We start from the raw sequence: 21,509 nt of genomic DNA on the forward strand, positions 1-21,509 counted from the left end.
CACAAACTATATGATTTCATTTATATAAATTTCTAGAAAGTGTAAGCTAATCTATAATGACAGAAAGCAGATCTGTGGTTGCTTTGAGTGGGGGAAGTAGGAATGAGTTTTAGGGGCAGGGGTTATAAATGGGCATGAGGAAGCTTTTGAGGGTGATAGATATGTTTTCTATCTTGATTGTGCTGAGTGTTTCACGGATGTATACATATATTGAATCTTATCAAATTGTACACTTTAAATATTTGTAGTTATACTTCAATAAAGCTGCTTTAAAATATCTCTTCTGTAGTTTCCTAAGACTTTTAGAGCAAAACACAAATCTTAAATGTAGCCTGCATAATCTGACCTCTACTTTCTTCAGCCTCTTCTCACTTGATGTTTCCCCTTGTTTTCTGTGTTCTACCTATTGTGAGCTAATCTTGGTTCATTCCTGCCCTCTTTGTTTCTGGCACCAAGTGTTTTTTGTATGTTCTTTCTATTTGAGATTCTTTTCCTTCCTCCATTTGTATGGTAAATTCCCACTCATCCTTCTGATCTCAACTCAGTAATCACTTTCCCAATTATGTCTTCTTTGACCTCCCTTATTAAATGAGATTCCCCCTATATGCTCTCATAGAGCCACGTAGATATGCTCAAAGCACTTATCCCAATCCGCCTTCCTCAATGGTCTGTAATCTCCACGAGGTCAAGACTGTATTGATCTGTACTTGTATTCCAAACTTAGATTCCTGCCTAACATATAATAGACATGTGAAAATATTCATTGAATGAATTAATGAATAATCAAATAGTAATTGGGAACCAAAAAGGGGAAATAAAGTGAATGTGCTTAATACCATGAACCCAGCAAAGACTTTTCTATGGTCATATGCTATCAACTTTAGCAAACACAATTCAGATCTTCCAACACATTATACTTGAGAATGATTGTCCTTGTAATGAAGGAAGAGAGCACCAGCATTTTTACAATAGGAGTAATTCACACATTGTACCAAAAAATAGTTTTCCTACAGTGATCTTATTTTAAGCAAATGGGAAATGGAAATCTAGTTAGGCTATATTTATAATTCAGTGCCATCAGGGACTTTAACTAGCATGCTTGCACCTTATTAAGAGAAAAAGAGATAACTGTGTCATAATCTTAATTCTTTGGTTTGTAGCTGGAGATTGTAAGAAAGACCTAATGTCTTCACAGTTTCAAGTGAGCAACTGTTTCATTGAGTAATCATTTCACTTAGTTTGGATATGATTAGCTGAGGGTCCCTGCCTGCAACATAATAGAGTGGTGTTCTTCAGGGTAAGTCACCTCATTTAGTTCTTGCAGCTAGAAGAGCCATCTATTGTTCAGATGAAAGAAAGTTGATAAGGAAAATCTATTTGTAGTAAGAAGCACAGTGGCAATATAAAGCCATTTAAAGTGAGCCATGTTTTTGACACAGTCTTCCCCTGAATTGCTGCTCTCAAAGTTGAACTTGTATTTAGCATTTATTTTTGGACAATGAACAATCTGCCTTTGTTTCACAGATGGGCAAACACAGTATAAAAATAGAATTAGTGATTTCACAGGAATTTTGTTGTGTTTGGTTGACATATATTTGAAATAAGTTTCTCAGCTAGTTTTGGTGTATAATGAATGAATAAATAAAGGAATGAATGAGTGAACAAATGAATACTATTAAGCATTCATTAATAATAGGTGCCAGGTCAGAAAAGAAACAGTCAACAATACAAAAAGCCAATCTACAGATGGGAGGCATATTTACAAGTCATATACCTAATAAGTGGTTAATATCCAAAATATATAAAGAACTCATACAACTCAGTACCAAAAACAAACAAACAATCCAATTAAAAATGGGCAGAAAAACTGAATAGATATTTTTCCAAGGAAGACATACAGATGGCCAACAGGTACATGAAAATATGCTCATCATCACTAATCATCAGGGGAATGCAAGTCAAAACCACAGTGACATATCACCTCACACATGTTGGAATCACTATCATCAAAAAAACAAGAGATATCAAGTCTTAGTAAGGATGTGGAGAAAAGGGAATACTTGTGTACTGTTGGTGGAAATGTAAATTGGTGCAGGATAGCTACTGTGGAAACAGTATGGAGGTTCCACAAAAAATTAAAAATTAAACTATCAGCAATCCCACTTCTGGGTATATATCCAAAGGAAATGAAAAGTGATATTGAAGAGACATCTGCAGTCCCATGTTCATTGCAGCATTATTCACAATAGCCAACATATAGAAGCAAGCTAAGTGTCCATCAACAGATGAATAATGCAAAGAAGATGTTGTGTGTGTGTGTGTGTGTGTGTGTGTGTGTATATATATATATATATATATATATATATATATATATATATATGTGGAGAGAGAGAGAGAATGGAATATTATTCAGCCATAAAAAGAAGGAAATCCTGCCATTTGCAAAAACGTGGATGGACCTTGAGGGTATTATGCTAAGTGAAATAAGTCAGAGACAGATAAATACTGTATGATATCACTTATATACGAAATCGAAAAAATCCAAACTCATAGAGACAGAGAGTAGAATAGTGGTTACCAGGGGCTGAGGAGTAGGGGAATTGGGGAGATGTTGGTCAAAGGGTATACACTTTCAGTTATAAGATAAATATGTTTTGGGGATCTAATGTACAGTATGGTGATTGCAGTTAGTGATACTGAACTATATGCTTGAGAGTTGTTAAAAGAGTAGATCTTAAATGTTCTTACCACAAAAAATAAATAGTGATTATATGAGGTGATGAAGGTGTTCCCCAACACTACAGAGGTCATCATTTGGCAATATATGGGTATATAAACACATCGTGTACCTTAAACATACACAATTTAATATCTCAATTATATCTTAATAAAAACAGTAGGACTTTCAGAACTGAAAGTATAATGACTAAAATTTAAAACAAAACAAATGTTTTAAAGAACTAAAGGCAAAATTAAGAAATGGAAAGATACGTGAAGAAATTACCCATAGTGCAGCATAAGCAGCTAAAGAGATAAAAAGTATTTAAAAAAAGGGAAAGTAAAAATATATGTGATTGCAATTTAAGGGGAAAAGAGGATAGAAAGCATGAGGGAGAGAAAAATGCAAAGTGGTATGCCTTCACATTTTTTTAATAATTGATTAAAGACATGAATCCCTAGATGCAGCAATCAAAAGAAGACCTAAACAGGATAAAAAAAAGTGAACTCCATATCTTATTACATTGGGGTGAATCTCCAGAACACCAAAACAACTAATAAAATTGATCAGTGGGAAATAATTAAGCACTTACAGAGAAAAAACAACTGGATTGACTCTACAAAGTCCTGGGAGAAAATAGCTGGCAGCCTAGAATTTATACTGAGCTAAACTATCATGTAAAAGTCAATAAAATAACCAAATAAAATAAAAATAGCATCTTCAGACAAATCAAAATAAAAATCTACCAGCAGAGTTTGGCCAAAGTATCTCCTATAGTATATTATTTATGGAACATAATGAGTCCCATAAAATTTTTAATGGAAATATAATACAAACATAAATCGACTATTATACATTAAAATTTTTTAAATGTTCATGCTCTTTACACCAAGAATTCCTTATCTATAAGTTTTAGCCTAATAATTTTGTTATGGATATGTGCAAATATTTGTCCACCAGAACATTTCAATTTTTCTCATTATATTGAATTCAGAAATATTTTTGACCCCTGACAAAAAGGGGCTTGTGAAATACACCATGAAATATTGAAATGCTGTGCCATCATTAATGGTATTTTTATAGGAAGATTTCTGCCTAAAAGTATGGATTGGTATCAAAGGTATATATTATTTTCAAAATTAGCCTACACTGTTATATACAGTTTGAATACAATTTTGTTGAAGCATTACTGGAAACATACCTCCAAAGTATTAAGGTTAGTTATCCCTGGCAATGGAATTGTGAGTACTTTCAAATTGCTTTTTTTGTGCCTGACAATATTTTTAAATCATTTCTATACTAAACTTTTAATTTTGTATTTAGAAAAAATATTATTAAAAATAAATGCTATCTTTGAGAATGAAAAAATATATGTATGCCAGGCACTTTGATAGGTTCTTTCACACATGGTATTTTAATTAATCCTCAAAGGAACCCTGTAATATAGGTGTTATTATTTAACAACCCCTCCCCTTTTTTAATGGATCAAAAAATTAACTGTCAAAGAGACTAACTGATTAACTCAGAATTACATAGTAAGTATCAAAGCTAAGATTGGAACCCAAGTCCCAAACCTTGCTCTTTCAACACTGAAATCAAATTTGGTAAACAGCAAGATCTAAGAAGAGTTGTTATTCATTTGATTTTTCCTACTGAGGAAATTCTCACAGGTGGTGCAGAGAGTGATATTTTAGAGTTGCTTTTTCAAAATGGCACTAAGAGTGAAAGTGAATATCATGAGAAATCTTAGAGGCAAAATTGTGCTTTATCTTATTGAGGCTAAGGACAATTATTATTTCAAAATACTTGCTACTAAAACAAAATGACAGAATTGATTCTGAATCAGTGGGATGGCATTTCCTCAATAAAGGTTGTATCCTTTCAATGAGGAAGTTGGGGGGCAAGAGCTGAATTAGGAGACAAAAAAAGACCTACACTAGTTCACCTAGGGCCTGCGTGGGAGCTATGGAAAGCCTGGCTTAACCTATATATTTATTTGTTCTTTATTCATTCATTTATTGACTCAATCGTTCCAAACTACAAATAGATAAGAAAATTATTCCAAGTAAAGGTCAAGCAAACATGGTAAGTATGATTCAAATAAAGGTCAACCAGTCACTAAGCATGACTGGCCCAAAGGGGTCTACACTTAGTGGCAGGTGAGTAGAACACTCAGAAATTACAGAGAAAACAAAGAGGTGACAATCATGGGGAAGGCATCATGGATTCAGAGTCAGTTTTTATGGGTCCTGACTCTAATACAAACCCTCACTACAACTGTGTGTTCCTCAGTAAGAGGGATGTAGGAGACCTGAGAAAGGGCCTGAGGAGTCTTTGGGAGAGTAAAATTTGTAAAGAAAGGTTAAAGAGTTCTGAATAAAGAGATTATACATACTGGGTGGGTTTAAACTTTTATTGGAAAAAAAAAAACTCAGGAAATTAATATAAAGCTTCTCTAATTTACTGAGTGTTTAGTGCAAACCAGATAAGAGGGACAGACATTTTGAAATGCATTATCTCATTTAAGCCTTATAGCAATACCATTTTACAGAACAGGAAATGATAGTTCAGAGAAGTTAACTAGATTGGTCAAGCATTCATATGGACTTCAAGTACATTTATTAGTACTTAATTATATATAATTTCTTACTGTTAGAAAGATCTGCTGTTAGTTTTTATTTCATGAGAATCTCGTCAATTAGTTTATAAACGCATTGATGGCAAAAAGACATATTTATATGCCTCTTTGCCTTATGTATTTCAGGAAGCTCAACAATAAAAAAACATAATTTGTATTATGAACTTATTGATGAATTAATTACATGAAGACATCAGTACTAAAGATTAAGTGAAAATAAGTGGACTGTAACTTGCAGTGAAAGGGAGTAGAGGGAAAGGAATTAAAGGTTGAAATCACACAACTATTAGTGGCAAAACCAAGTATATCTGATTCGCTCCAAGTTCTTATGTTTTCTAAATCTACCATGCTTTCTTTATAGGAGTCACTCCCTTAAAGAGTTACTAAATAACAAACCCTAATATGGAAAATAGGTGAAAAATAGAGACACGTTAGCTGTAAGTAACAGGCAGAGTGGCCTACTTGTTAAGAACATGGCTCATCAAGTCAGATTTCTTGGGTTCAAATTTCAATTCTGTCACCCAGCTAAGCTGTTATCTAGTAAATTATTGTTCCCAAATTTTCTCTCCTTCCTCCCTGGGAGAGGATTATCCTTCCCCACTGGACAGGCCCTGGGTTTGGCCACATGACATGCTAATAAGATGTGAACAGGGAGACGTTTTTAATGTCTGAAAAGAAATGTTAAGAGCCATTGCATATTCAGCCATTGTTCATTTTTTCTTCTGCCATGAGAACATCAGGGACATGATATTGGCTGCTCTTCTGTTCTTAGAACAACATGGTAGAGTCTGCGTCATGCTATGAAGGATGTCTCACATGAGGAAGAAATAAATGTTTATAATTGAAAGCCATCAAGACTTTTTTGTTAATTGATTCATTTAGTTAACTAGTATACCAGTTTTGTTAGCTTGGGCAAATTACTTAATCTCTCTGTGATTCAGTTTCTTTCTTTTTGTAATTTTGAGGGGTTGTGAGGATTAAATATGTTAATGAAGATAAAGTACTTAAACCAGTGCTGTGGTGGTAGATGTTTCTCTGAAGACAAAAAGTCTTGATATGTAGTGTTTTCCGTTTTACGTGGTGTAAATACTTCCTCCATGGCTGATTTCAAGCTACCAGCTGATATCACTGAATGGAGAATTGGAAATAGATACACACAATTGGCTCTCAAGAGTCAAATCTGGCTCCAGCACACTGCTGAATGTAAAACACCGCACGTAGCAAACACTATAGTAGAGTATATCAAACAGTAAGCACTATAGAAGAGTTTATTTTCTGAAGACAGGTGACTGAATGAAATGGCTTCTCAAATTTCCTTTACATCCTTAAGGTCCTATATTTGTAAGACCACTCAGAGAACTTCAACCCTGGAAGTAAACTTGGAGATACTCTAGTGTACCCATTTCATCTTAATAGACAAGGGAATTGGGGCTCAGAGAGGCTGAGTAGCTTGCTCAAAGTCAGTCAGCAGGAAGAAACATCATGGCTCCTGATGTCCAATATACTCTTTTCCCTTCCAACATAAACCACCTCTTAAAAATTGCTATGAAAGGGATCAACAAAGAAATTAAAAAGTTAAGTAAATAGCTAATGCCTCTTGCCTTGTCCCAATTTCTGATTAGAAATAATAATGATAATAAAAATAAAAGATTAAAATTAAATACTGGTCACATTTATTGATAAACCTGACTTTCATGATTGTGAGTCTATTTTAAGGAAAGTTGTAATAAGGAAAAATATTTACTACTGTGTAGTTGTTATGTATTATTTTGTAAAAGTGATGATTATTAGGAAGAACTGTATATGTTACCAGTCATTGAAATGTCTAATTAAGGGTGGTTATCTTGACTATTAAAACGAATGCATCATCTCCTGGCATTCCTTAGTAATATCTCCTCCTAAAAATATTGCAGTACACCCCCATGCAGTATACTTCCAAATTAGCTTTTCAGACCAACAATGCAGCGTGTTCATATCTTAAGGTAACAGTGATTCATTTTGTTAACCATAGTGGTTACTGGCTGTAACTATGGAATGCATTGTCATGGAAACAACATTTTCCCTCCTCCCCCCTTTCAATTCACCCCAGAGCTATTATCCAGAGACAAGAATTAAGGAAAGCATTTTGTCAGATATATATGAACAGATAACAAATATACATACACACATACACACACACAAACGTGTGTGTGTGTGTGTGTGTGTGTGTGTGGAGAGAGAGAGGTATAGAGAGGTTTAATCAATGAAGTTTCATTGATTAAAGTTAAACAATAAAAGATCAAGGAAATAAAATATATATTTTCTTTGTATTTTGTCATTTCGTTCTGTCAATCTAAACCAGCACAAACTGTAAAATGGGAAATAACTTGAACATAGCAGCCTTTAATGCTGCCCTAGAATAGGAGGTCAGCCTTAACTTGGGTAATTCATTAGGGAAAGACCGTGTTAGATATTATTGGAACATCACAATATAGAGCATACAGTACTTTTGGGGTGTTTGAAATCCAAATTATAGGCTAATGAATAAGGGAAATATTGTACAACTTTTTTAGAATCCATTCTCCTTTGGAAAAACAGCCATAATTATAGACGCTCTGTAGGTGGAAGTGCTCACACAATCACACATTTTATGCTAACATAAAGGGAAAGAATGCTAAGGGATACACTTAACCTGTGAGTGTGACTTTAAGATTCCACAGAAGGCACCAGACCAGAGTTCTGCCCCTAAAATGTGACCTGGTATGTTTAAGCACATATATATATATATGACCTTCTGAGCCCCAGCAGCCTCTAGATATGCACCAGATTGAATCAATCCCAATTCCTAATAGAGAAATCAACTAGGTAAGGACACCTAAATTTGTGTGAGAATCACAAAGCCCGAGACATAGTTGCCCTCTTCAGTTAGAACCAGATTTGCCTCAACTTTGACTGCCTTCCCATGCTGACCTTTGCTCATACTTTGTTCCATATTAATTTCCCTTCAAGAGGTCTTACTTTGGTAGGCAGGACCCATATTCCTCTCATCACGGGGCTGATTAAAAATGTAGATTTCTTGATATCCTCTTGGCCTATGGAATGAGAATGTAGGGTTAGGCCAGAGAATCCATCTTTCCGTCCTTCCTTCCTTCTTTCCTTTCTTTTTCTTTCTTTCTTTCTTTTCTTCCTTTCTTTCTCTCTTTCTCTCTTTCTTTCTTTTCTTCTTTTTTAACAAGCACACCCACAGAATTCCGATGCAATCAGGTTTAGTTTCCGTTAACTTGGGACAGGAAGCTAGGGTATTTTGGATAGGGGCAAGTGAAGGAAAGTTTATAGGGTACTGCATTTGACTTGACAGTTTGCAAGTTCTTTTGTTCTTTTGTTCTTACTGGAACTTTATAAGTTGAAGCCCATAGTGATATTTGGGCTTCTATTAATTTAGAGTATAAGTGGTCTGGTGTTCTGGTAGAACTGCCTCAGGAGGGCATGGCTCCAGCAGAGTTTGCTATGGATCTTTAGGACTGTGTTGTTGCTCTGTTTCAAGTGAGTTCTGAGTTCCGTGCCCACTTAGAAAGAGACTTTTGAAACTACTACATTTATGGGAATGGGACAGGCCTGACTGTTCTCAAATAAATCTGGAGACTTTAGAACATCCTTCTGGAGAGGTGTGTGATGTCTCCTATGATGTTGCTTTTTAAACTATCTTCCACCACTTTTCGTTGAATCTCACCTTCATGACTTATTGATTGTGTGACTTGGGCAAGTGGTATAGCCCTCAGGGCATCAGTTTCTTCCTCTAGAAAAATGTGTCCAATAACATCTACCTCTCAGGCTAAGACTTGAGCTAAGCTATATAAGTACAGAGCAGCTGCCATGGACTACCAGTGCTTACCACAGGAAAGTGTTGTTTACCATCTCTAGTCTTCATGACAACTCTGTACGGTAGGGGTTAATAACCCCACTTTATAGATAAGCAAACAGAGGCTCAAATACTGTAAGTGACTTACACAAAGCCATACTCAGCACCAGAGCCAGAGTCTGATTCCAAATCCTGACGGCTTGCTCTCTTTCCACCAGCCAATTGTGAGGCACAGTGCCAGGCACTTAGGTGGCACCCAAAGAGTGCTAGTTTTACCCACTTCCTACTCTGCAACCTTCCTATCACTTTTTTTTTTTTTTTTTTTGTCTCCAACAAGCAGTTTTGCAGCTGGGCCAGCCACATGCTGATTTTCTTTTTTTTTTTAATTTTTTAGTCTTTTGCAATTTTGACAGCTTCATTTTCAAAAGAAAAAAAAAGAAAAGAAAAAAACCGATAAAGCAACCACCAGTCTTGTCATTCATGCTTCCCGAACAACAGTAATACTTCTGGGGCTTCTTGGAGCCTCTAAGACACCCAAGGTGGGGAAGGGGGCGGACTCCTCCTTTTTGAGTTTGGAAAATGTTGTATCAGATAAAGCCGTGGTTCTGAGGCCAAATCTACCACCCAGGGAGTGAGTAGGCTAGCTGACACGGAAGTCAAGGATGCAGGGCCCTAGCGAAACCGTTTCCAGCCCACTTGCCGGCCATCCACTCAGGCAAGCTGAAGTCGGAGGGAGGCGAGGACGCTCTCTGCAGGTTCCGTGCGGGCCTCCCCCCGCACCTGGAGAGCTCGGCCTTGGAGGTCGCCCACCCTAGGGCAGCAGAGGCAATGAGAGCCGAGTGAGATCTCCGGGTCACATCAGCGCCGGGAGCGCTCCGGCTCGGACCCCGGGGACTCCGGAGTGGCGAGGAGCGCACAGGCGGGCTGGGCTAGGCTGGCGAGCTCGCGCTCCCTCCCTCTCCCGGCCCCTCCCTCCCACCCCACTTGCCCGGCCGGCGCTCCCCACGGTGACTCTGGATTGCAGCAAGCCATTGGCTTTTTACCAAACCGGGAGCTGCAGTATTTTTTTTTTTTTCCTTCAGGGAGAATAATTTCAGCCCCCTTCAGCTCGCATGACAATCTTGTGTGACTGGGGCGAGTAGGCGGGCACATCCTTTTACATACTGCCCCACCTCCTTTGAACCCTCCTCTAAGCGCCTGGCTTCCTTTTATTTTTTTAATTTTTAAAAAAAATTTACCTCCCCCAAATTCACCATAGGGGGGGGAACCCTTCTCGGTTCTGTCCCTCCCCACCCCACCCCCCACGCCTTGTTCCCCAGGGAAGGGAGACCCCGAGACGCTTGGTACTTGCCCGCGGCGTTGCTTCTACCCCGGCGCTGAGATGGCCGCACTGGGCGCAGGGGGCAGCGATCGAAGTGGCCGCCGGGTCTAGGCTGTCGCTCCATGTGCCGGGTGAGCACCGAGTTCGGGTCCCCCAGCGCGCTGCCACTGCCGCAGCCCGGAAGGAGTGTGCCCCGTTGTTAAGGACCCTGACTGTCTTACACCAATGATTTGCCACTGCAAAGTTGCTTGCACCAATAACACTTTGTCGTTGATGTTTGGATGCAAGGTAGGACGAGGTTCATGTCTTTTTAATGCATGCTGCCTCCCTTGGGGGAGCAAACCGTTCCTTTTGTTGTTTGTTTATGTGTCTGCCTGTTGGGAGAGTGTCAGAAGCTACGACTTGCTCTGCTCTCTCTGGGAGCCGGCTGGGTTTGGGGGCCGGGAGAGCTCACTGATGTTGGGTTAAAAACTCAGTCGTGACGGGACCCTGGTCTCTAATGTACAGAGGCTCCAAGAGCAGATAACGCCCGCCTCGGAAAGGGGGCGCCTTAGGTGGCTCTCTGCTTGGGATCTCTTTATATACTTAGCTAGTGACTGGGTTTCTGGCGGCTCCTCCACCAGCTCCTGAACTCGTCACATTTTGCCACCGCCTGGAGCCCCACCGTCAGGGTTAGCTGGAGTGGTAGATGTACTTGAGATGAAATTGAGCATATCAGTTTGCAGTTTGACACTTTTCAAGCTGAGGAGTCTATTTTTATTTTAGACGGAAAATCTGGAGCCAGGCTTACGTTGCCCCCAATTGTGTATTTTTCTCTGAGCTTATACAATCCACTTGAAATCCACACTCAGAAATTTTATCCAGAGGTGGCGCGATTACTCAGTGAGTTTCTAGTGAATAACTGTCCCACCCCAGATTTCTGTAAAGGGGATTGGTGTTCCCAAGGAAATGAGGTTTGAAGGTTTTTGAAGCAGGTTAGTATTCATTGCTCAGTGTCTGAAACTTTTTTTGGTGGACGCGATGATGCACCCCCTGAGACAGATTCATCAAACTCGTAATTTGAGCAGTCTTAGCCAATGAACCGTCTGGGTCCATGTCCCCTTACTCCTAGATACACACCTTCACTTCTTTTCATTATGAAAAACTGGGAGGGGGGGATTGTCTCACCTGTTTGTATAAAACACTTTTGTGGCCACTATGGTGGTTCTCTAAGGCGAGAGAGAGAGAACAGCATATGAAATAACTGAAAATTCACTTCTGTAAGTGAATAAAGATCACATGATCTCTGTCGTCCTGAAGGATAACACCAGTGACTGCACTGGACGCTGGCAAGCACCTTAGGCAGTAGAGTTAATGAAACATATACATTCAACTTCATGGATAATACTCAGAAGAGGTGTAGATTTAATGGAAAAATTGGGAGTCAAAATCATGAGTCTTATACTGGCTATGCCTAGAGGATCTCTCTTCTCTGAGCCCGGGTTTTCTTCTATAAAATGAAAGGTATGGATGAGATAATCCTCCACAGCTCTAACATTCCTCAGTGATGTTTTTCATAAAATCATTTAATGGTAAAGTTACTGCCAGAGATTTATGTTTTTTACTCAATATGATAGGCTGCACCTTAGAGTTAGTTACAGAAGTATTGATCATACTTAAACAGTAGCCTGATGCTCCTTGTGAAACCCCTGAAAAGGTCTGAGAGTTGTTGAAGGTTTGTGTGTTCCTCACTGTCAGGAAGATGTATGTAACTGAACAGCACCAATAACTAACTTGTTAGCTCCTCTCCTCACACAACCTGCCACCCTTCCCCCATGCGTCTAACCGCTTACTCTTCTAGTTGTGTTTCCAGCAGCATCTTAGCGATGGCTACTGTTTAAAATCTATTCCAATAAACATATGAGAATTGCTTTGCTGTGCAAAATGATTATTTACAAAGGTGAATTATTTGCCAGGGGAAATTAAACACCACCTAATAATCAAATAAGATAAGCTACTGGTATGGAGAATGTTGTTGAATATGCATTCAACCTGGGACATTCAAAAGAAGTTTCTTATATGCTGTTAAATTTTCCCTGATTTTCAGATCATATTGCAGGGAATTGGTATATTTACAAACGCTCTTTTTTTTTTTTTTTTAAATGTTGGGAAATTACTTTAGTTTAACTTCCTCTAAGTTTTATTCCTTTTGGTGTTCCAGTTTAAAAAAGTCAGAAAAAAAAAAAAAGTCAGTTTGTGAGAGAACCATGTCAATAGAGTGAAATACCTAAATGACTGTGTTGGTAGATAATGTTCTTTGGAAAAGAAATCAAATTTCTTTAAAATAAATTACTACTTTTAGAGAGTCTATCCCATTTTATTTTGCCAAGTATACTTGAATAAGATGATTCTTAAAAGCCTTATATAATGGGATTGATAATTATATTATAACCTTACTTAACAGTTGGTTAGTTATTTACTGGCTAATGTAAGACTCCCACCTTGGAATCTTAGATATGGAAATAATGGAGCCTTCTATTCTAGCCTTTCTCTAGTGAAGTCCTTCAACACTATTTGACAGATGACAACAGAACATAATGTGGAAAAGTTGCATATCGTATAGGCCTGGGTTTCAAAACTGGATGTACCCCGCTTACTAGATATATGATTTTTCTAAGTCTCAGTTTTTTCACAGGTAAAATGGCCACAGTAATAACTACTGCATTACATATTACTATGTCATTGAGAGGAGTACAATTTAAATGAGATACATGCAGTGTTTAGTAAGTATGCATTCATTAAATGACTGATACTTCTTTTTTTTTTTTAATTTTATTTATTTATTTATGGCTGTGTTAGGTCTTCGTTTCTGTGCGAGGGCTTTCTCTAGTTGTGGCAAGCGGGGTTCACTCTTCATCGCGGTGCGCGGGCCTCTCACTATCGCGGCCTCTCTTGTTGCGGAGCACAGGCTCCAGACGCGCAGGCTCAGTAGGTGTGGCTCACGGGCTTAGTTGCTCCGCGGCATGTGGGATCCTCCCAGACCAGGGCTCGAACCCGTGTCCCCTGCATTGGCAGGCAGACTCCCAACCACTGCGCCACCAGAGAAGCCCGACTGATCCTTTTATATGGCCTTGGTTATTTTCATAGCTCCACTGAGGGGAGCTCATCACTTATAGGAAGAACCTCTTTTACTCTTAGGGTAGTTCTTTTGATAAATTGTTCATTTTTGCTATGAGCTTGATTATTACTTCTCTTAACGTTATTTTCTCTATGCTAAGTGTTTATATAAAATGTAAGAACAATTTATATAATGATAAAACATTCATAAAACAAAGTGGGTTTATAAAAATGAATGAAAAACTGATACCAAAAAATATTTATTGAGCAATCAATAAAATGCTAGACACTAGAGATGTGGCAATAATCAGCTTTTGTCCCCAGGATCTCGAAGTCAAACTATACTAATTACAATAATGATTTAAGGAAACATATAAAATAAGGATTTTAGCTGAATCTTTGAGCAATGAAAGTAGAATTTAAATAATTGTGGGAAAAAAACTCATGGAGCTATGTCAATATGGAGGCTCCAAAAGTGCATTCATTCCAATATTATCCAGTAAGTTTGAAAATAAGTTTATTAGGATGGGCATTTATTTTCTTTCCTGGAAAATAATTAGTATGGCAAAGTCAAAAACCTTGTTTGTGTGTAAGCCAGACTTTGTCCGTTTCAAAAACACTTAAACTGTTCTTATTACCCCCAAACCTAGTAATGGCTTGAAGGGTTCTGAGTAACTTGAGCTTTCAAGGCAGAAACCCCAAATAATTTTATTTTGTCACTTAGCAATCTCCAGCCCCTCCCCCCTTGCTGCACCCTGGTTGTCATTCAGTTTAGTTAACTGACTATATTACTTATGACTATAAATGTGAAGTGTCTTTCTGTACTAGGCTCTATCCCAGGCACCGTGATAGGCATTAGAGATACAAATATAAGTATGACACCATTCCTTTTCTCCAGGAATTACAAATCTCTTGAGAGGTAATTCCACTTCGTTCCCTAAAATACAGAAAACCACAGTCCCACTTGAGCTTAAGGTCTCATAAGAGAAATTAGAACACCATCGTCCAAAAAATTTTCCTGTTGCTTCAATTCTCTTTTTGCCCCAGTCCATATGGTATTACCAGATAATACTGCTTATGGGAATGGGCTTTCCATGGAAAAGGAGACCTTCTGAAAGGCTTTTTCTTCTCATAGTAGTTTCTGTGTCATTATGTGAAAATAGGCATTAGCTTTACCTTTGTGTAACTCTATTTTCTCCGCCTGCAAAGATCCAAGTTCTGAATGTAATTTCACAGCATCCTATATATTGTTTCTCTTTCCTTTATCTTGTTCATTGCTGCATTGCAAGGACCAGCAGCCCCCATGTGTCCCCTTCCCTTCCTTTTCCCTTTTCTAATCACCATTTCCAAGGCAAAACATAAAAATATAGGATGTTATTTTCCCTAATATTTCCTAATATCCTAATAATACCTAATATTTCCCTAATATTTTTTATTCCTTAATAAAAGTACTTTGTAAAGTCTTATATTCTCTGCAATTATTCCTTTACTTTCTTTTTTTAACTCAAAATAAGATTCTATTGAAATATGGCTCATACCTTACAAAACCTCTCTCTTCCCTCCAGATAGTCATTTGTTAATGTAACAACTCAACCGAATCAAACCATCAAGCCCCTAGGTGCGCCAGGTACCTTTATCCTTTATTAAAGGATAGGGAAAAGCTCTTGGAAAAATTGTGAAGTCCTGGAATCTTCTTTTTCCAGTGAATGTATAGACATTGCAAAAACTGCTTCACCCCTCAAAGGAAAAGAATCATCTGGTAGAAAGCAACCTTTTTCTTGTCTATATGGTTACTCTTCCCAAAGAAAGAAGAATGAGAATAAGGGAGAGATTTAAATGAAAGAAAATAGAAAAAAAAGAAGAGGAAATCAAAAGAAGAAAGAAATTCTTACTAGAGAAATAAAAGGAAGGGAAAAAAGAATTCAGCTTGATTAAACATCTACAAAGGTTAGACACTATCCTAGATGCTTTCCAGGGTCATTTTTTCCAATCTCCATAGTTATCAGACAAACAGAGAAAGGAAGAGGCAGAGAGGAAGGAAGAAAAGTACAACAAGATGATGGGAAAGGAGAGACATCAGGAAAGAGGAGAAAGAGGAAAGGGAATTGGGCTGTGGGCTCCCAACCTCCAGAGGGTGCTTTTACAATCTCCCAAGATTGGAGTGCTGTCAGCACCTCTCTGGTGGACAGTTCCCACGAGCCTGCAGGCATTCTCCAACCTCTCCTAGACTTCCTTGTTCAGTCTAGAAACTAGTCTCTGTGGTGGAAAAGTGGTTTTGTTTGCTCATTTGTTTACTTAAGCATAGCAAACTTTGTTATAAAAGAGTGGTTGTCTCAGAGGATTCATTAATCAATATCTCACTGTGTATATTTTTGTATTGGTAGAACAGTTTTTCTATACATGAATATCGCCAGTGTCTGACCATTTTGGTATGTTCTTTGCTTTTATTTTAAACTAATACGTGTTCATTGAAATACGTTTTAAAAAAACATAAAATCATAAAGAAAACAAATTTTAGAAAATACTATTGTCCCAGAGGACTGGAGATAAAAGCTATTAATATTTTAGTAATTTAGTATATTTTTCTAGTTTCCTGGTACTATGTTGTTGGTGGTGGTCCACATATAGCTTCATTTAAAAAATTTAGTTGTAATCATATTGAGTTTACTTTTGAATGTTTTAAATTTATATTAGGATTTGTATATATATTTTAATGGCTATATAAGAGATGACCATCCTTATCTTTGGATATTTAATCCAAAGATAAAATTGCCTCCCACAATTTTCTACTATTAAAACAAAATAAAAAACATATCTTGGGGAATAAATCTTTTTTTTGGATTTGGAATTATTTCCTTTGAATAGTCTAGAGTAAGTATAATTACTGAGATATATTTTAAATATTTTAAGACTCTTGGTGATTGGTATTGCTACATTCATTTTAAACATGGTAGTATGAATTTGCACTGCCACAAGTTACATTATATGTTATAACATTCCCCAGCTTTAAATAGTTTTCCTTTACCTTGTGGATTTATAAATATGAGGTAATTAGTTTGTTCTCCTCTGAAAAAGTTTAAAACACTATTAGACATTGAGTTAATTGGGGGGGGGGGGATCCCATGACTATATTGGTGTGTTCCAGTTTAAAAATATACAATATCCAAAAATCCAAGTGTTCAAAATGGGTACATTAAGTCAACAGCTATTTACACTGTCAAGGCATTCATCCCTATCCCAGCACATACACACTAACCTGCTACCATGGGCCTGATACTATTCTATATGCATTACAAATGTCAACTCACTTAATCCTCGTTATAATCTTCAGAGATGGGTATAATAGTTATCTCCATGTTAGAGATGGGGAAACTGAGGCATACAGAGTTTAATTAAGTTACCTAAAGTCACATAGCTTTTAAGTGGCAGAGCCAAAATTTGAGCCCAAGCAGTTTATGTCTAGAGCATACACTCATTTCCAGAATTAACTATAGGGTTCTTTCAAATGGCAACTTCCTCTAAGGATCTATAAGTTAGGAGTCAATTTGCAAAAATATAATTTATACCTACTTTTCTGAGAATAACTATGAGTCTGAGTGCAAGGCACATCTGTCAGAAGATTCAGCCTTATTGTAAATGTTTTTTGCTTTTTTTTTGAGAGAGAGGAGTTTGATCTAATACACCATATCCTATAGTTTTCATGTTCTCATTTCCCATGTAAGGTTACTAAACCACCTAGACAGGAGGTGACTTTCTGAAGATCACACAGCATGTCACAGAGCCATAGCTAGAACCGGGTCTCCTAATTTCTAACTCAGTATTATGTTTCTATGCCATGACCTCTAACTATGAACTAGAATTTCCGAGAATGAAGGTGAGAGAAGAGAAATTGACAAGTTTTATCTGTAGAAAGCGGGAAAAATAACACCTTGCTTACAGGATTGCTTTAAGGATTAAGTGATATATCACATGTGAAAACATTTAGCACAATGCCTGGAATGTGGTAAATATTCAATACATACATTTTTTAAACATCTTTATTGGAGTATAATTGCTTTACATTGTTGTGTTAGTTGCTGCTGTATAACAAAGTGAATCAGCTATATGTATACATATATCCTCACATCTCCTCCCTTTTCCTCCCACCCTCCCTATCCCACCCCTCTAGGTGGTCACAAAGCACCGAGCTGATCTCCCTGTGCTATGTGGCAGCTTCCCACTAGCTGTCTATTTTACATTTCAATACATATTTTTGTCTCCTATTTTATTAAGGCCACTTCGCAAACTGGTGAAAAACTTGGAGACTGTTGATAGTCAGCTGAACAGTGTTCTTCAGTCAAGTACGTTGAAATTCACTCAAGAGCAAATGAGGAGTACTTTAACCTACTAACACATTGTTAAAGTGTTTTAATGCCACAAAAGGCAGAATCAAGAAGTTTACATAATTCACACCAAAAAAAAAAAATCCTAGATTAAATCTGACCCAGAAAGAGAAAATGAAAAATGAGCTAATGAATGAAACAGGTCCTGAATGTCCCGAAGAAGCAGGTTGCATAGGCTTTGTGTCCTATTTGACAAAGTGTACTTGCCAGTGCAAGGTCCTTTTCAAATTTTATTTTTAATAGTAGACACTTTGGGGAAGAAACTCTAAAAATCCAAAGACAAAGAGGGTTAAATATTATGCAGTCACTAAAATATATTCACAAAAAGGAATGTTGAATCATAGAATTCAGGATCATGAAAAACCTCAGACTTACTTTTTATATTTGTTATGAAGCCTTTTGCCTTCTACTTGCTTATGGATATCCAGGTAAAGTTCCGAAGTCCATGTGGTAAAACCATCTTCAGTCCCTTCTGAATTAAATTACCACTGGATTCCTATGGCATCCAGTACTCAATACTTGAATCTTAACTTTAATATTCAGTTGTAAATTCAATTTACCTATTCTATTTGTCTGTCTAAACTGTGAGCTCCTTGGGGGAAGGGCCATATCCTATTCATTTAGTATAGTACCTAAAAGATCCAGTATAGTACCTAAGAGATCCAATAAATAGACCTGTGCCTATTCAATACAAGGCAGTCAGTATATATTTGTTGAATGATTGAATGAATTATATGGGTGCTTGTAAATATTAGCTGAACAAATTTGTTAAAAAATAAGTGGTGTGTATTTTACTTGTCATTTTTCTTTAGCAGTTTGCCTCTGAGAACCTCTTGTGCTATCAAACTTCCTAGAGCTTATGTTCCCTGAAACATAGACTACACATTACTCAACGTATTACCCTGGTATGATGGTTAATTTTATGTATGAGCTTGAGTGGGCCATGGGGTGCCCAGGCATTTGGCCAAACGTTATTCTGGGTGCTTCTGTGAGGGTGTTTCTGGATGAGATTAACATTTGAATCTTTAGACTGAATGAAGCAGGTTGGTCTTCTTAAAGTGGGTGGGTAGGCGGGCCTCATCTAGTCAGTTGAAGATCTGAATAGAACAAAAAGGCTGAGCAAGAAGAAATTCCTTTTGCCTGACTGCTTTGACCTGGGGTATCAGTCTTTCCTGACCTTTGGTCTTAAAATGAAATTTCAAATCTTCTTGGATGTCGGGCCTGCTGGCCTTCAGACCAGAACTTACACCATAGGCTCTCCTGGTTCTCAGGGCTGCAGACTTGGACTAAAACTACATGTCAGCTCTCCTAGGTCTCCAGCTTCTTGGGACTTCTCAGCCTCCATAATCAAATGAGCTGATCCCTTATAATAAATCTCTTTCTGTCTCTGGAGAACTCTGAGTAATATACCTGGTGTCTAGGGTGAGATGCCTAGACATGTCATCACTAGTAAGTCATTCTTGTTTAGTAAGTTATGGAGGAACTAATAGATTATAAATACAATTGAATCTCTATGCCATGAGGATGTTGTTTCAGTTAAGCTTTTTTTTTCAGAAGGTCATGGATTTATTTTGTTATAGTAGAAATCATTCAATGCTACTTTAATGATTTTTCCATCTATATTTATATCTACATTTACATATATGAATGTTCATTAGCCTTATGAATACATTGTACATTACAGTGATGATTAAGTACTCAATAATAATTTTTCCCTCTGAAAATTTAAATGATTGGGTCAAATGGAATAAGAACATTGTCCTCTATTATGGCTTCTAGAAACCTCATAAATAACAGAATATTTTTCAACATCATTTTTGTATATATGTGTGTAACTTCTAACATAAAATATATTATTTTTGATGATGTTCCATTGAATTATGTTTATTAAAATTGTGTCCAAGTTTCTAAGGTGATTTAAAACATTTTATTTGATGAGTGAGCACACTGAAAATAGTCATAATCTCTAATATGCTGCTCTAATATATTCTGACTGCCTTAATCTCCACAATATAGATTAAACCAATCAGGAATAAGTATCACTGCATTATATCTCAAATAATGATAGCATCAAATAATGATTAATGATATCACTTTTATAAGATTTCAAATAATATGGTAGCTACTAGCATGTCAGTTGACTTGCTATCTAAGATTAGAAAACTTTGATTTTTCACTTGGAACCATGTCTCCAGCTACCCTCCCTGTGTTTTGTAAAACTCTCCATTTTTGAGGAAAGGCAGGTATATTTGTCCATTAATCAATATCTAGCTCTCCCCTCTCTATTATATTTAGCATTATAGTGGGCACCTCATGGTTATTCAAACACAAGATACAGTCCCTGCCTTTGGACTCTTTCAGTTTGGCTAGTGAACCAGTGTAAGAAATACCCATGGAAAACACAATCAACACGGTAGGTTGGGCTAACTCTTATTAGGTATTCTTCATGGACGAGGCTCTGTTCTAAGGACTCTATGTAAATTGACTCATATACTACTCAAAGTAGCTCCATGAAGGGAGCCATTAATCCCTGTGTGACACCATCCCTTTATATGTACAACTAATATCAAGTGAGGATCCACAAAATAGACAGAGTGAAGTAAGTCAGAAAGAGAAAAACAAATACTATGCTAACACATATATATATTTTAAAAGTAGTCTTATACCTCAATAGGTTAGGAAGCCCTGCTACAGACAATGAGAAGACACAAGAATGAATGATTGCCTTATGGATAGTTAGAGAAGGCTTTTTGGAGGTAATGAATTAATCTGGACTTTTCAAGGCCTTGGACTAGGTCAGAAAGAATAAAGTTTGGCTTTGGACTCAAGTCTACTACTGCTATCTGTGATCCAGCACTTCTTTGCTGGTGTTGAAAGAACATGACATCAGAAGGTGGTGACATGACATTGAAGGTGTACCTTTTCCTTGGGTGGAAGAAGGGAAGGGAGAAAGGAGGAGGAAGAGGGGAAGAGTGTTAGGCTAGACACTATCCTGCCATCTGGAGAGAGAGGTGCTAAGCCTGAATGATGAGCAGAGAGATAAGCTAAGCGTGGGTGACTTAACCCTGAGTGTGCTCTCGGGGAGGCCAACAGAAGTAGGAAGCACGTCCTGAGGGTAGAGACTTTTATCTGAAGGTGTTGTGTGATTGGACCTTTAGCTTTGTGACATTGAGGAAGCTCTTTCACTTCTCTGAGCTTCCATTTCCTCATCTATGCAATGGAGAAAAGATATATTTAGTGGACTTGTTATACCAACCAAATAAGAAAGCAATTAATATGTTTGGCATATAATAGCCATTAGATAGATGTAAGTTTTCTTCCTTTCCCTAGGAAGATGCAGCCCCGTCCCATTTCACTTTCATTTGTATTAATGTAGTATGAAAGAGCCTAGAAAGAGGCTGTTTCACTTTCACATCTAGGATTCAAGAGTGGGAAAGAAAAAGTTTACTGTGTGAACCAGAACAGATATTAGGTATATTCAACCCACATTTACTGAGTGTCCAGTGTGCCATCAT

The 21,509-nt window shown here is 37.4% G+C and overlaps 1 protein-coding gene across 11 annotated transcripts in view; it reads left to right on the forward strand.

Annotated features, from left to right (window-relative positions):
- The window catches only part of DLG2 (discs large MAGUK scaffold protein 2), a 2,039,030-nt gene that overhangs the window by 807,514 nt on the left and 1,210,007 nt on the right, over positions 1 to 21,509 (forward strand). The gene's annotated exons all lie outside the window — the stretch shown is intronic.

The sequence above is a fragment of the Balaenoptera musculus genome, chromosome 8, assembly GCF_009873245.2.
Source record: "Balaenoptera musculus isolate JJ_BM4_2016_0621 chromosome 8, mBalMus1.pri.v3, whole genome shotgun sequence".
NCBI classification, from domain to species: domain Eukaryota; kingdom Metazoa; phylum Chordata; class Mammalia; order Artiodactyla; family Balaenopteridae; genus Balaenoptera; species Balaenoptera musculus.